The following is a 17,507-nucleotide window of genomic DNA, read 5'->3' on the forward strand; positions in this document are numbered from 1 at the left end:
TGTTGCTGAATGAGCTAGGACGCTATTCAACTCTAATCTAAGAGAGACTCACTAACTTCATGTAGGAACACCGTTACTTTGTCTCCTAACTCATTTTCCTAACAATACAACCTCAATGATAAGACGCACACTGTTTTCACTGTATTTCTTGCTAAAAGAGCTAAGATTGTGAATGTCTCTGTTGCTGAATGAGCTAGGACGCTATTCAACTCTAATCTTAGAGAGACTCACTAACTTCATGTAGGAACACCATTACTTTGTCTCCTAACGCATTTTCCTAACAAGACAACCTCAATGATAAGACGCACACTGTTTTCAATGCATTTCTTGCTAAAAGAGCTAAGATCGTGATTGTCTCTGTTGCTGAATGAGCTAGGACGCTATTCAACTCTAATCTAAGAGAGACTCACTAACTTCATGTAGGAACACCGTTACTTTGTCTCCTAACGCATTTTCCTAACAAGACAACCTCAATGATAAGACGCACACTGTTTTCAACGCATTTCTTGCTAAAAGAGCTAAGATCGTGATTGTCTCTGTTGCTGAATGAGCTAGGACGCTATTTAACTCTAATCTAAGAGAGACTCACTAACTTCATGTAGGAACACCGTTACTTTGTCTCCTAACTCATTTTGCTAACAAGACAACCTCAATGATAAGACGCACACTGTTTTCAATGCATTTCTTGCTAAAAGAGCTAAGATCGCGATTGTCTCTGTTGCTGAATGAGCTAGGACGCTATTCAACTCTAATCTAAGAGAGACTCACTAACTTCATGTAGGAACTCCTAACTCATTTTCCTAACAAGACAGCCTCAATGATAAGACGCACACTGTTTTTAATGCATTTCTTGCTAAAAGCTAAGATCGTGATTGTCTCTGTTGCTGAATGAGCTAGGACGCTATTCAACTCTAATCTAAGAGAGACTCACTAACTTCATGTAGGAACACCGTTACTTTGTCTCCTAACTCATTTTCCTAACAAGACAACCTCAATGATAAGACGCACACTGTTTTCAATGCATTTCTTGCTAAAAGAGCTAAGATCGTGATTGTCTCTGTTGCTGAATGAGCTAGGACGCTATTCAACTCTAATCTAAGAGAGACTCACTAACTTCATGTAGGAACACCGTTACTTTGTCTCCTAACTCATTTTCCAGACAAGACAACCTCAATGATAGGATGCACACTGTTTTCAATGCATTTCTTGCTAAAAGAGCTATGATCGTGATTGTCTCTGTTGCTGAATGAGCTAGGACGCTATTCAACTCTAGTCTAAGAGAGACTCACTAACTTCATGTAGGAACTCCTAACTCATTTTCCTAACAAGACAGCCTCAATGATAAGACGCACACTGTTTTCAATGCATTTCTTGCTAAAAGAGCTAAGATCGTGATTGTCTCTGTTGCTGAATGAGCTAGGACGCTATTCAACTCTAATCTAAGAGAGACTCACTAACTTTATGTAGGAACACCGTTACTTTGTCTCCTAACTCATTTTCCTAACAAGACAACCTCAATGATAAGACGCACACTGTTTTCAATGCATTTCTTGCTAAAAGAGCTAAGATCGTGATTGTCTCTGTTGCTGAATGAGCTAGAACGCTATTCAACTCTAATCTAAGAGAGACTCACTAACTTCATGTAGGAACACCGTTACTTTGTCTCCTAACTCATCTTCCTAACAAGACAACCTCAATGATAAGACGCACACTGTTTTCAATGCATTTCTTGCTAAAAGAGCTAAGATCGCGATTGTCTCTGTAGCTGAATGAGCTAGGACGCTATTCAACTCTAATCTAAGAGAGACTCACTAACTTCATGTAGGAACACCGTTACTTTGTCTCCGAACGCATTTTCCTAACAAGACAACCTCAATGATAAGACGCACACTGTTTTCAACGCATTTCTTGCTAAAAGAGCTAAGATCGTGATTGTCTCTGTTGCTGAATGAGCTAGGACGCTATTTAACTCTAATCTAAGAGAGACTCACTAACTTCATGTAGGAACACCGTTACTTTGTCTCCTAACTCATTTTGCTAACAAGACAACCTCAATGATAAGACGCACACTGTTTTCAATGCATTTCTTGCTAAAAGAGCTAAGATCGCGATTGTCTCTGTTGCTGAATGAGCTAGGACGCTATTCAACTCTAATCTAAGAGAGACTCACTAACTTCATGTAGGAACACCGTTACTTTGTCTCCTAACTCATTTTCCTAACAAGACAACCTCAATGATAAGACGCACACTGTTTTCAATGCATTTCTTGCTAAAAGAGCTAAGATCGTGATTGTCTCTGTTGCTGAATGAGCTAGGACGCTATTCAACTCTAATCTAAGAGAGACTCACTAAATTCATGTAGGAACACCGTTACTTTATCTGCTAACGCATTTTCCATCAAGACAACCTCAATGAAAAGACGCACACTGTTTTCAATGCATTTCTTGCTAAAAGAGCTAAGATCGTGATTGTCTCTGTTGCTGAATGAGCTAGGACGCTATTCAACTCTAATCTAAGAGAGACTCACTAACTTCATGTAGGAACACCGTTACTTTGTCTCCTAACTCATTTTCCTAACAAGACAACCTCAATGATAAGACGCACACTGTTTTCAATGCATTTCTTGCTAAAAGAGCTAAGATCGTGATTGTCTCTGTTGCTGAATGAGCTAGGACGCTAATCAACTCTAATCTAAGAGAGACTCACTAACTTCATGTAGGAACACCGTTACTTTGTCTCCTAACGCATTTTCCATCAAGACAACCTCAATGATAAGACGCACACTGTTTTCAATGCATTTCTTGCTAAAAGAGCTAAGATCGTGATTGTCTCTGTTTCTGAATGAGCTAGGACGCTATTCAACTCTAATCTAAGAGAGACTCACTAACTTCATGTAGGAACACCGTTACTTTGTCTCCTAACTCATTTTCCTAACAATACAACCTCAATGATAAGACGCACACTGTTTTCACTGTATTTCTTGCTAAAAGAGCTAAGATTGTGAATGTCTCTGTTGCTGAATGAGCTAGGACGCTATTCAACTCTAATCTTAGAGAGACTCACTAACTTCATGTAGGAACACCATTACTTTGTCTCCTAACACATTTTCCTAACAAGACAACCTCAATGATAAGACGCACACTGTTTTCAATGCATTTCTTGCTAAAAGAGCTAAGATCGTGATTGTCTCTGTTGCTGAATGAGCTAGGACGCTATTCAACTCTAATCTAAGAGAGACTCACTAACTTCATGTAGGAACACCGTTACTTTGTCTCCTAACGCATTTTCCTAACAAGACAACCTCAATGATAAGACGCACACTGTTTTCAACGCATTTCTTGCTAAAAGAGCTAAGATCGTGATTGTCTCTGTTGCTGAATAAGCTAGGACGCTATTCAACTCTAATCTAAGAGAGACTCACTAACTTCAAGTAGGAACTCCTAACTCATTTTCCTAACAATACAACCTCAATGATAAGACGCACACTGTTTTCACTGTATTTCTTGCTAAAAGAGCTAAGATTGTGAATGTCTCTGTTGCTGAATGAGCTAGGACGCTATTCAACTCTAATCTTAGAGAGACTCACTAACTTCATGTAGGAACACCATTACTTTGTCTCCTAACGCATTTTCCTAACAAGACAACCTCAATGATAAGACGCACACTGTTTTCAATGCATTTCTTGCTAAAAGAGCTAAGATCGTGATTGTCTCTGTTGCTGAATGAGCTAGGACGCTATTCAACTCTAATCTAAGAGAGACTCACTAACTTCATGTAGGAACACCGTTACTTTGTCTCCTAACGCATTTTCCTAACAAGACAACCTCAATGATAAGACACACACTGTTTTCAACGCATTTCTTGCTAAAAGAACTAAGATCGTGATTGTCTCTGTTGCTGAATGAGCTAGGACGCTATTTAACTCTAATCTAAGAGAGACTCACTAACTTCATGTAGGAACACCGTTACTTTGTCTCCTAACTCATTTTGCTAACAAGACAACCTCAATGATAAGACGCACACTGTTTTCAATGCATTTCTTGCTAAAAGAGCTAAGATCGCGATTGTCTCTGTTGCTGAATGAGCTAGGACGCTATTCAACTCTAATCTAAGAGAGACTCACTAACTTCATGTAGGAACACCGTTACTTTGTCTCCTAACGCATTTTCCTAACAAGACAACCTCAATGATAAGACACACACTGTTTTCAACGCATTTCTTGCTAAAAGAACTAAGATCGTGATTGTCTCTGTTGCTGAATGAGCTAGGACGCTATTTAACTCTAATCTAAGAGAGACTCACTAACTTCATGTAGGAACACCGTTACTTTGTCTCCTAACTCATTTTGCTAACAAGACAACCTCAATGATAAGACGCACACTGTTTTCAATGCATTTCTTGCTAAAAGAGCTAAGATCGCGATTGTCTCTGTTGCTGAATGAGCTAGGACGCTATTCAACTCTAATCTAAGAGAGACTCACTAACTTCATGTAGGAACTCCTAACTCATTTTCCTAAGAAGACAGCCTCAATGATAAGACGCACACTGTTTTTAATGCATTTCTTGCTAAAAGCTAAGATCGTGATTGTCTCTGTTGCTGAATGAGCTAGGACGCTATTCAACTCTAATCTAAGAGAGACTCACTAACTTCATGTAGGAACACCGTTACTTTGTCTCCTAACTCATTTTCCTAACAATACAACCTCAATGATAAGACGCACACTGTTTTCACTGTATTTCTTGCTAAAAGAGCTAAGATTGTGAATGTCTCTGTTGCTGAATGAGCTAGGACGCTATTCAACTCTAATCTTAGAGAGACTCACTAACTTCATGTAGGAACACCATTACTTTGTCTCCTAACGCATTTTCCTAACAAGACAACCTCAATGATAAGACGCACACTGTTTTCAATGCATTTCTTGCTAAAAGAGCTAAGATCGTGATTGTCTCTGTTGCTGAATGAGCTAGGACGCTATTCAACTCTAATCTAAGAGAGACTCACTAACTTCATGTAGGAACACCGTTACTTTGTCTCCTAACGCATTTTCCTAACAAGACAACCTCAATGATAAGACGCACACTGTTTTCAACGCATTTCTTGCTAAAAGAGCTAAGATCGTGATTGTCTCTGTTGCTGAATGAGCTAGGACGCTATTTAACTCTAATCTAAGAGAGACTCACTAACTTCATGTAGGAACACCGTTACTTTGTCTCCTAACTCATTTTGCTAACAAGACAACCTCAATGATAAGACGCACACTGTTTTCAATGCATTTCTTGCTAAAAGAGCTAAGATCGCGATTGTCTCTGTTGCTGAATGAGCTAGGACGCTATTCAACTCTAATCTAAGAGAGACTCACTAACTTCATGTAGGAACTCCTAACTCATTTTCCTAACAAGACAGCCTCAATGATAAGACGCACACTGTTTTTAATGCATTTCTTGCTAAAAGCTAAGATCGTGATTGTCTCTGTTGCTGAATGAGCTAGGACGCTATTCAACTCTAATCTAAGAGAGACTCACTAACTTCATGTAGGAACACCGTTACTTTGTCTCCTAACTCATTTTCCTAACAAGACAACCTCAATGATAAGACGCACACTGTTTTCAATGCATTTCTTGCTAAAAGAGCTAAGATCGTGATTGTCTCTGTTGCTGAATGAGCTAGGACGCTATTCAACTCTAATCTAAGAGAGACTCACTAACTTCATGTAGGAACACCGTTACTTTGTCTCCTAACTCATTTTCCAGACAAGACAACCTCAATGATAGGATGCACACTGTTTTCAATGCATTTCTTGCTAAAAGAGCTATGATCGTGATTGTCTCTGTTGCTGAATGAGCTAGGACGCTATTCAACTCTAGTCTAAGAGAGACTCACTAACTTCATGTAGGAACTCCTAACTCATTTTCCTAACAAGACAGCCTCAATGATAAGACGCACACTGTTTTCAATGCATTTCTTGCTAAAAGAGCTAAGATCGTGATTGTCTCTGTTGCTGAATGAGCTAGGACGCTATTCAACTCTAATCTAAGAGAGACTCACTAACTTTATGTAGGAACACCGTTACTTTGTCTCCTAACTCATTTTCCTAACAAGACAACCTCAATGATAAGACGCACACTGTTTTCAATGCATTTCTTGCTAAAAGAGCTAAGATCGTGATTGTCTCTGTTGCTGAATGAGCTAGAACGCTATTCAACTCTAATCTAAGAGAGACTCACTAACTTCATGTAGGAACACCGTTACTTTGTCTCCTAACTCATCTTCCTAACAAGACAACCTCAATGATAAGACGCACACTGTTTTCAATGCATTTCTTGCTAAAAGAGCTAAGATCGCGATTGTCTCTGTAGCTGAATGAGCTAGGACGCTATTCAACTCTAATCTAAGAGAGACTCACTAACTTCATGTAGGAACACCGTTACTTTGTCTCCGAACGCATTTTCCTAACAAGACAACCTCAATGATAAGACGCACACTGTTTTCAACGCATTTCTTGCTAAAAGAGCTAAGATCGTGATTGTCTCTGTTGCTGAATGAGCTAGGACGCTATTTAACTCTAATCTAAGAGAGACTCACTAACTTCATGTAGGAACACCGTTACTTTGTCTCCTAACTCATTTTGCTAACAAGACAACCTCAATGATAAGACGCACACTGTTTTCAATGCATTTCTTGCTAAAAGAGCTAAGATCGCGATTGTCTCTGTTGCTGAATGAGCTAGGACGCTATTCAACTCTAATCTAAGAGAGACTCACTAACTTCATGTAGGAACACCGTTACTTTGTCTCCTAACTCATTTTCCTAACAAGACAACCTCAATGATAAGACGCACACTGTTTTCAATGCATTTCTTGCTAAAAGAGCTAAGATCGTGATTGTCTCTGTTGCTGAATGAGCTAGGACGCTATTCAACTATAATCTAAGAGAGACTCACTAAATTCATGTAGGAACACCGTTACTTTATCTGCTAACGCATTTTCCATCAAGACAACCTCAATGAAAAGACGCACACTGTTTTCAATGCATTTCTTGCTAAAAGAGCTAAGATCGTGATTGTCTCTGTTGCTGAATGAGCTAGGACGCTATTCAACTCTAATCTAAGAGAGACTCACTAACTTCATGTAGGAACACCGTTACTTTGTCTCCTAACTCATTTTCCTAACAAGACAACCTCAATGATAAGACGCACACTGTTTTCAATGCATTTCTTGCTAAAAGAGCTAAGATCGTGATTGTCTCTGTTGCTGAATGAGCTAGGACGCTAATCAACTCTAATCTAAGAGAGACTCACTAACTTCATGTAGGAACACCGTTACTTTGTCTCCTAACGCATTTTCCATCAAGACAACCTCAATGATAAGACGCACACTGTTTTCAATGCATTTCTTGCTAAAAGAGCTAAGATCGTGATTGTCTCTGTTTCTGAATGAGCTAGGACGCTATTCAACTCTAATCTAAGAGAGACTCACTAACTTCATGTAGGAACACCGTTACTTTGTCTCCTAACTCATTTTCCTAACAATACAACCTCAATGATAAGACGCACACTGTTTTCACTGTATTTCTTGCTAAAAGAGCTAAGATTGTGAATGTCTCTGTTGCTGAATGAGCTAGGACGCTATTCAACTCTAATCTTAGAGAGACTCACTAACTTCATGTAGGAACACCATTACTTTGTCTCCTAACACATTTTCCTAACAAGACAACCTCAATGATAAGACGCACACTGTTTTCAATGCATTTCTTGCTAAAAGAGCTAAGATCGTGATTGTCTCTGTTGCTGAATGAGCTAGGACGCTATTCAACTCTAATCTAAGAGAGACTCACTAACTTCATGTAGGAACACCGTTACTTTGTCTCCTAACGCATTTTCCTAACAAGACAACCTCAATGATAAGACGCACACTGTTTTCAACGCATTTCTTGCTAAAAGAGCTAAGATCGTGATTGTCTCTGTTGCTGAATGAGCTAGGACGCTATTTAACTCTAATCTAAGAGAGACTCACTAACTTCATGTAGGAACACCGTTACTTTGTCTCCTAACTCATTTTGCTAACAAGACAACCTCAATGATAAGACGCACACTGTTTTCAATGCATTTCTTGCTAAAAGAGCTAAGATCGCGATTGTCTCTGTTGCTGAATGAGCTAGGACGCTATTCAACTCTAATCTAAGAGAGACTCACTAACTTCATGTAGGAACTCCTAACTCATTTTCCTAACAAGACAGCCTCAATGATAAGACGCACACTGTTTTTAATGCATTTCTTGCTAAAAGCTAAGATCGTGATTGTCTCTGTTGCTGAATGAGCTAGGACGCTATTCAACTCTAATCTAAGAGAGACTCACTAACTTCATGTAGGAACACCGTTACTTTGTCTCCTTACTCATTTTCCTAACAAGACAACCTCAATGATAAGACGCACACTGTTTTCAATGCATTTCTTGCTAAAAGAGCTAAGATCGTGATTGTCTCTGTTGCTGAATGAGCTAGGACGCTATTCAACTCTAATCTAAGAGAGACTCACTAACTTCATGTAGGAACACCGTTACTTTGTCTCCTAACTCATTTTCCAGACAAGACAACCTCAATGATAGGATGCACACTGTTTTCAATGCATTTCTTGCTAAAAGAGCTATGATCGTGATTGTCTCTGTTGCTGAATGAGCTAGGACGCTATTCAACTCTAGTCTAAGAGAGACTCACTAACTTCATGTAGGAACTCCTAACTCATTTTCCTAACAAGACAGCCTCAATGATAAGACGCACACTGTTTTCAATGCATTTCTTGCTAAAAGAGCTAAGATCGTGATTGTCTCTGTTGCTGAATGAGCTAGGACGCTATTCAACTCTAATCTAAGAGAGACTCACTAACTTTATGTAGGAACACCGTTACTTTGTCTCCTAACTCATTTTCCTAACAAGACAACCTCAATGATAAGACGCACACTGTTTTCAATGCATTTCTTGCTAAAAGAGCTAAGATCGTGATTGTCTCTGTTGCTGAATGAGCTAGAACGCTATTCAACTCTAATCTAAGAGAGACTCACTAACTTCATGTAGGAACACCGTTACTTTGTCTCCTAACTCATCTTCCTAACAAGACAACCTCAATGATAAGACGCACACTGTTTTCAATGCATTTCTTGCTAAAAGAGCTAAGATCGCGATTGTCTCTGTAGCTGAATGAGCTAGGACGCTATTCAACTCTAATCTAAGAGAGACTCACTAACTTCATGTAGGAACACCGTTGCTTTGTCTCCGAACGCATTTTCCTAACAAGACAACCTCAATGATAAGACGCACACTGTTTTCAACGCATTTCTTGCTAAAAGAGCTAAGATCGTGATTGTCTCTGTTGCTGAATGAGCTAGGATGCTATTTAACTCTAATCTAAGAGAGACTCACTAACTTCATGTAGGAACACCGTTACTTTGTCTCCTAACTCATTTTGCTAACAAGACAACCTCAATGATAAGACGCACACTGTTTTCAATGCATTTCTTGCTAAAAGAGCTAAGATCGCGATTGTCTCTGTTGCTGAATGAGCTAGGACGCTATTCAACTCTAATCTAAGAGAGACTCACTAACTTCATGTAGGAACACCGTTACTTTGTCTCCTAACTCATTTTCCTAACAAGACAACCTCAATGATAAGACGCACACTGTTTTCAATGCATTTCTTGCTAAAAGAGCTAAGATCGTGATTGTTTCTGTTGCTGAATGAGCTAGGACGCTATTCAACTCTAATCTAAGAGAGACTCACTAACTTCATTTAGGAACACCGTTACTTTGTCTCCTAACTCATTTTCCTAACAAGACAACCTCAATGATAAGACGCACACTGTTTTCAATGCATTTCTTGCTAAAAGAGCTAAGATCGTGATTGTCTCTGTTGCTGAATGAGCTAGGACGCTATTCAACTCTAATCTAAGAGAGACTCACTAAATTCATGTAGGAACACCGTTACTTTATCTGCTAACGCATTTTCCATCAAGACAACCTCAATGAAAAGACGCACACTGTTTTCAATGCATTTCTTGCTAAAAGAGCTAAGATCGTGATTGTCTCTGTTGCTGAATGAGCTAGGACGCTATTCAACTCTAATCTAAGAGAGACTCACTAACTTCATGTAGGAACACCGTTACTTTGTCTCCTAACTCATTTTCCTAACAAGACAACCTCAATGATAAGACGCACACTGTTTTCAATGCATTTCTTGCTAAAAGAGCTAAGATCGTGATTGTCTCTGTTGCTGAATGAGCTAGGACGCTAATCAACTCTAATCTAAGAGAGACTCACTAACTTCATGTAGGAACACCGTTACTTTGTCTCCTAACGCATTTTCCATCAAGACAACCTCAATGATAAGACGCACACTGTTTTCAATGCATTTCTTGCTAAAAGAGCTAAGATCGTGATTGTCTCTGTTGCTGAATGAGCTAGGACGCTATTCAACTCTAATCTAAGAGAGACTCACTAACTTCATGTAGGAACACCGTTACTTTGTCTCCTAACTCATTTTCCTAACAATACAACCTCAATGATAAGACGCACACTGTTTTCACTGTATTTCTTGCTAAAAGAGCTAAGATTGTGAATGTCTCTGTTGCTGAATGAGCTAGGACGCTATTCAACTCTAATCTTAGAGAGACTCACTAACTTCATGTAGGAACACCATTACTTTGTCTCCTAACACATTTTCCTAACAAGACAACCTCAATGATAAGACGCACACTGTTTTCAATGCATTTCTTGCTAAAAGAGCTATGATCGTGATTGTCTCTGTTGCTGAATGAGCTAGGACGCTATTCAACTCTAGTCTAAGAGAGACTCACTAACTTCATGTAGGAACTCCTAACTCATTTTCCTAACAAGACAGCCTCAATGATAAGACGCACACTGTTTTCAATGCATTTCTTGCTAAAAGAGCTAAGATCGTGATTGTCTCTGTTGCTGAATGAGCTAGGACGCTATTCAACTCTAATCTAAGAGAGACTCACTAACTTTATGTAGGAACACCGTTACTTTGTCTCCTAACTCATTTTCCTAACAAGACAACCTCAATGATAAGACGCACACTGTTTTCAATGCATTTCTTGCTAAAAGAGCTAAGATCGTGATTGTCTCTGTTGCTGAATGAGCTAGAACGCTATTTAACTCTAATCTAAGAGAGACTCACTAACTTCATGTAGGAACACCGTTACTTTGTCTCCTAACTCATCTTCCTAACAAGACAACCTCAATGATAAGACGCACACTGTTTTCAATGCATTTCTTGCTAAAAGAGCTAAGATCGCGATTGTCTCTGTAGCTGAATGAGCTAGGACGCTATTCAACTCTAATCTAAGAGAGACTCACTAACTTCATGTAGGAACACCGTTGCTTTGTCTCCGAACGCATTTTCCTAACAAGACAACCTCAATGATAAGACGCACACTGTTTTCAACGCATTTCTTGCTAAAAGAGCTAAGATCGTGATTGTCTCTGTTGCTGAATGAGCTAGGACGCTATTTAACTCTAATCTAAGAGAGACTCACTAACTTCATGTAGGAACACCGTTACTTTGTCTCCTAACTCATTTTGCTAACAAGACAACCTCAATGATAAGACGCACACTGTTTTCAATGCATTTCTTGCTAAAAGAGCTAAGATCGCGATTGTCTCTGTTGCTGAATGAGCTAGGACGCTATTCAACTCTAATCTAAGAGAGACTCACTAACTTCATGTAGGAACACCGTTACTTTGTCTCCTAACTCATTTTCCTAACAAGACAACCTCAATGATAAGACGCACACTGTTTTCAATGCATTTCTTGCTAAAAGAGCTAAGATCGTGATTGTTTCTGTTGCTGAATGAGCTAGGACGCTATTCAACTCTAATCTAAGAGAGACTCACTAACTTCATTTAGGAACACCGTTACTTTGTCTCCTAACTCATTTTCCTAACAAGACAACCTCAATGATAAGACGCACACTGTTTTCAATGCATTTCTTGCTAAAAGAGCTAAGATCGTGATTGTCTCTGTTGCTGAATGAGCTAGGACGCTATTCAACTCTAATCTAAGAGAGACTCACTAACTTCATGTAGGAACACCGTTACTTTGTCTCCTAACTCATTTTCCTAACAAGACAACCTCAATGATAAGACGCACACTGTTTTCAATGCATTTCTTGCTAAAAGAGCTAAGATCGTGATTGTCTCTGTTGCTGAATGAGCTAGGACGCTAATCAACTCTAATCTAAGAGAGACTCACTAACTTCATGTAGGAACACCGTTACTTTGTCTCCTAACGCATTTTCCATCAAGACAACCTCAATGATAAGACGCACACTGTTTTCAATGCATTTCTTGCTAAAAGAGCTAAGATCGTGATTGTCTCTGTTGCTGAATGAGCTAGGACGCTATTCAACTCTAATCTAAGAGAGACTCACTAACTTCATGTAGGAACACCGTTACTTTGTCTCCTAACTCATTTTCCTAACAATACAACCTCAATGATAAGACGCACACTGTTTTCACTGTATTTCTTGCTAAAAGAGCTAAGATTGTGAATGTCTCTGTTGCTGAATGAGCTAGGACGCTATTCAACTCTAATCTTAGAGAGACTCACTAACTTCATGTAGGAACACCATTACTTTGTCTCCTAACACATTTTCCTAACAAGACAACCTCAATGATAAGACGCACACTGTTTTCAATGCATTTCTTGCTAAAAGAGCTATGATCGTGATTGTCTCTGTTGCTGAATGAGCTAGGACGCTATTCAACTCTAGTCTAAGAGAGACTCACTAACTTCATGTAGGAACTCCTAACTCATTTTCCTAACAAGACAGCCTCAATGATAAGACGCACACTGTTTTCAATGCATTTCTTGCTAAAAGAGCTAAGATCGTGATTGTCTCTGTTGCTGAATGAGCTAGGACGCTATTCAACTCTAATCTAAGAGAGACTCACTAACTTTATGTAGGAACACCGTTACTTTGTCTCCTAACTCATTTTCCTAACAAGACAACCTCAATGATAAGACGCACACTGTTTTCAATGCATTTCTTGCTAAAAGAGCTAAGATCGTGATTGTCTCTGTTGCTGAATGAGCTAGAACGCTATTTAACTCTAATCTAAGAGAGACTCACTAACTTCATGTAGGAACACCGTTACTTTGTCTCCTAACTCATCTTCCTAACAAGACAACCTCAATGATAAGACGCACACTGTTTTCAATGCATTTCTTGCTAAAAGAGCTAAGATCGCGATTGTCTCTGTAGCTGAATGAGCTAGGACGCTATTCAACTCTAATCTAAGAGAGACTCACTAACTTCATGTAGGAACACCGTTGCTTTGTCTCCGAACGCATTTTCCTAACAAGACAACCTCAATGATAAGACGCACACTGTTTTCAACGCATTTCTTGCTAAAAGAGCTAAGATCGTGATTGTCTCTGTTGCTGAATGAGCTAGGACGCTATTTAACTCTAATCTAAGAGAGACTCACTAACTTCATGTAGGAACACCGTTACTTTGTCTCCTAACTCATTTTGCTAACAAGACAACCTCAATGATAAGACGCACACTGTTTTCAATGCATTTCTTGCTAAAAGAGCTAAGATCGCGATTGTCTCTGTTGCTGAATGAGCTAGGACGCTATTCAACTCTAATCTAAGAGAGACTCACTAACTTCATGTAGGAACACCGTTACTTTGTCTCCTAACTCATTTTCCTAACAAGACAACCTCAATGATAAGACGCACACTGTTTTCAATGCATTTCTTGCTAAAAGAGCTAAGATCGTGATTGTTTCTGTTGCTGAATGAGCTAGGACGCTATTCAACTCTAATCTAAGAGAGACTCACTAACTTCATTTAGGAACACCGTTACTTTGTCTCCTAACTCATTTTCCTAACAAGACAACCTCAATGATAAGACGCACACTGTTTTCAATGCATTTCTTGCTAAAAGAGCTAAGATCGTGATTGTCTCTGTTGCTGAATGAGCTAGGACGCTATTCAACTCTAATCTAAGAGAGACTCACTAAATTCATGTAGGAACACCGTTACTTTATCTGCTAACGCATTTTCCATCAAGACAACCTCAATGAAAAGACGCACACTGTTTTCAATGCATTTCTTGCTAAAAGAGCTAAGATCGTGATTGTCTCTGTTGCTGAATGAGCTAGGACGCTATTCAACTCTAATCTAAGAGAGACTCACTAACTTCATGTAGGAACACCGTTACTTTGTCTCCTAACTCATTTTCCTAACAAGACAACCTCAATGATAAGACGCACACTGTTTTCAATGCATTTCTTGCTAAAAGAGCTAAGATCGTGATTGTCTCTGTTGCTGAATGAGCTAGGACGCTAATCAACTCTAATCTAAGAGAGACTCACTAACTTCATGTAGGAACACCGTTACTTTGTCTCCTAACGCATTTTCCATCAAGACAACCTCAATGATAAGACGCACACTGTTTTCAATGCATTTCTTGCTAAAAGAGCTAAGATCGTGATTGTCTCTGTTGCTGAATGAGCTAGGACGCTATTCAACTCTAATCTAAGAGAGACTCACTAACTTCATGTAGGAACACCGTTACTTTGTCTCCTAACTCATTTTCCTAACAATACAACCTCAATGATAAGACGCACACTGTTTTCACTGTATTTCTTGCTAAAAGAGCTAAGATTGTGAATGTCTCTGTTGCTGAATGAGCTAGGACGCTATTCAACTCTAATCTTAGAGAGACTCACTAACTTCATGTAGGAACACCATTACTTTGTCTCCTAACACATTTTCCTAACAAGACAACCTCAATGATAAGACGCACACTGTTTTCAATGCATTTCTTGCTAAAAGAGCTAAGATCGTGATTGTCTCTGTTGCTGAATGAGCTAGGACGCTATTCAACTCTAATCTAAGAGAGACTCACTAACTTCATGTAGGAACACCGTTACTTTGTCTCCTAACGCATTTTCCTAACAAGACAACCTCAATGATAAGACGCACACTGTTTTCAACGCATTTCTTGCTAAAAGAGCTAAGATCGTGATTGTCTCTGTTGCTGAATGAGCTAGGACGCTATTTAACTCTAATCTAAGAGAGACTCACTAACTTCATGTAGGAACACCGTTACTTTGTCTCCTAACTCATTTTGCTAACAAGACAACCTCAATGATAAGACGCACACTGTTTTCAATGCATTTCTTGCTAAAAGAGCTAAGATCGCGATTGTCTCTGTTGCTGAATGAGCTAGGACGCTATTCAACTCTAATCTAAGAGAGACTCACTAACTTCATGTAGGAACTCCTAACTCATTTTCCTAACAAGACAGCCTCAATGATAAGACGCACACTGTTTTTAATGCATTTCTTGCTAAAAGCTAAGATCGTGATTGTCTCTGTTGCTGAATGAGCTAGGACGCTATTCAACTCTAATCTAAGAGAGACTCACTAACTTCATGTAGGAACACCGTTACTTTGTCTCCTTACTCATTTTCCTAACAAGACAACCTCAATGATAAGACGCACACTGTTTTCAATGCATTTCTTGCTAAAAGAGCTAAGATCGTGATTGTCTCTGTTGCTGAATGAGCTAGGACGCTATTCAACTCTAATCTAAGAGAGACTCACTAACTTCATGTAGGAACACCGTTACTTTGTCTCCTAACTCATTTTCCAGACAAGACAACCTCAATGATAGGATGCACACTGTTTTCAATGCATTTCTTGCTAAAAGAGCTATGATCGTGATTGTCTCTGTTGCTGAATGAGCTAGGACGCTATTCAACTCTAGTCTAAGAGAGACTCACTAACTTCATGTAGGAACTCCTAACTCATTTTCCTAACAAGACAGCCTCAATGATAAGACGCACACTGTTTTCAATGCATTTCTTGCTAAAAGAGCTAAGATCGTGATTGTCTCTGTTGCTGAATGAGCTAGGACGCTATTCAACTCTAATCTAAGAGAGACTCACTAACTTTATGTAGGAACACCGTTACTTTGTCTCCTAACTCATTTTCCTAACAAGACAACCTCAATGATAAGACGCACACTGTTTTCAATGCATTTCTTGCTAAAAGAGCTAAGATCGTGATTGTCTCTGTTGCTGAATGAGCTAGAACGCTATTCAACTCTAATCTAAGAGAGACTCACTAACTTCATGTAGGAACACCGTTACTTTGTCTCCTAACTCATCTTCCTAACAAGACAACCTCAATGATAAGACGCACACTGTTTTCAATGCATTTCTTGCTAAAAGAGCTAAGATCGCGATTGTCTCTGTAGCTGAATGAGCTAGGACGCTATTCAACTCTAATCTAAGAGAGACTCACTAACTTCATGTAGGAACACCGTTACTTTGTCTCCGAACGCATTTTCCTAACAAGACAACCTCAATGATAAGACGCACACTGTTTTCAACGCATTTCTTGCTAAAAGAGCTAAGATCGTGATTGTCTCTGTTGCTGAATGAGCTAGGACGCTATTTAACTCTAATCTAAGAGAGACTCACTAACTTCATGTAGGAACACCGTTACTTTGTCTCCTAACTCATTTTGCTAACAAGACAACCTCAATGATAAGACGCACACTGTTTTCAATGCATTTCTTGCTAAAAGAGCTAAGATCGCGATTGTCTCTGTTGCTGAATGAGCTAGGACGCTATTCAACTCTAATCTAAGAGAGACTCACTAACTTCATGTAGGAACACCGTTACTTTGTCTCCTAACTCATTTTCCTAACAAGACAACCTCAATGATAAGACGCACACTGTTTTCAATGCATTTCTTGCTAAAAGAGCTAAGATCGTGATTGTCTCTGTTGCTGAATGAGCTAGGACGCTATTCAACTCTAATCTAAGAGAGACTCACTAACTTCATTTAGGAACACCGTTACTTTGTCTCCTAACTCATTTTCCTAACAAGACAACCTCAATGATAAGACGCACACTGTTTTCAATGCATTTCTTGCTAAAAGAGCTAAGATCGTGATTGTCTCTGTTGCTGAATGAGCTAGGACGCTATTCAACTCTAATCTAAGAGAGACTCACTAAATTCATGTAGGAACACCGTTACTTTATCTGCTAACGCATTTTCCATCAAGACAACCTCAATGAAAAGACGCACACTGTTTTCAATGCATTTCTTGCTAAAAGAGCTAAGATCGTGATTGTCTCTGTTGCTGAATGAGCTAGGACGCTATTCAACTCTAATCTAAGAGAGACTCACTAACTTCATGTAGGAACACCGTTACTTTGTCTCCTAACTCATTTTCCTAACAAGACAACCTCAATGATAAGACGCACACTGTTTTCAATGCATTTCTTGCTAAAAGAGCTAAGATCGTGATTGTCTCTGTTGCTGAATGAGCTAGGACGCTAATCAACTCTAATCTAAGAGAGACTCACTAACTTCATGTAGGAACACCGTTACTTTGTCTCCTAACGCATTTTCCATCAAGACAACCTCAATGATAAGACGCACACTGTTTTCAATGCATTTCTTGCTA

The sequence above is a fragment of the Engystomops pustulosus genome, chromosome 11, assembly GCF_040894005.1.
Source record: "Engystomops pustulosus chromosome 11, aEngPut4.maternal, whole genome shotgun sequence".
Classification (NCBI taxonomy): Eukaryota; Metazoa; Chordata; class Amphibia; order Anura; family Leptodactylidae; genus Engystomops; species Engystomops pustulosus.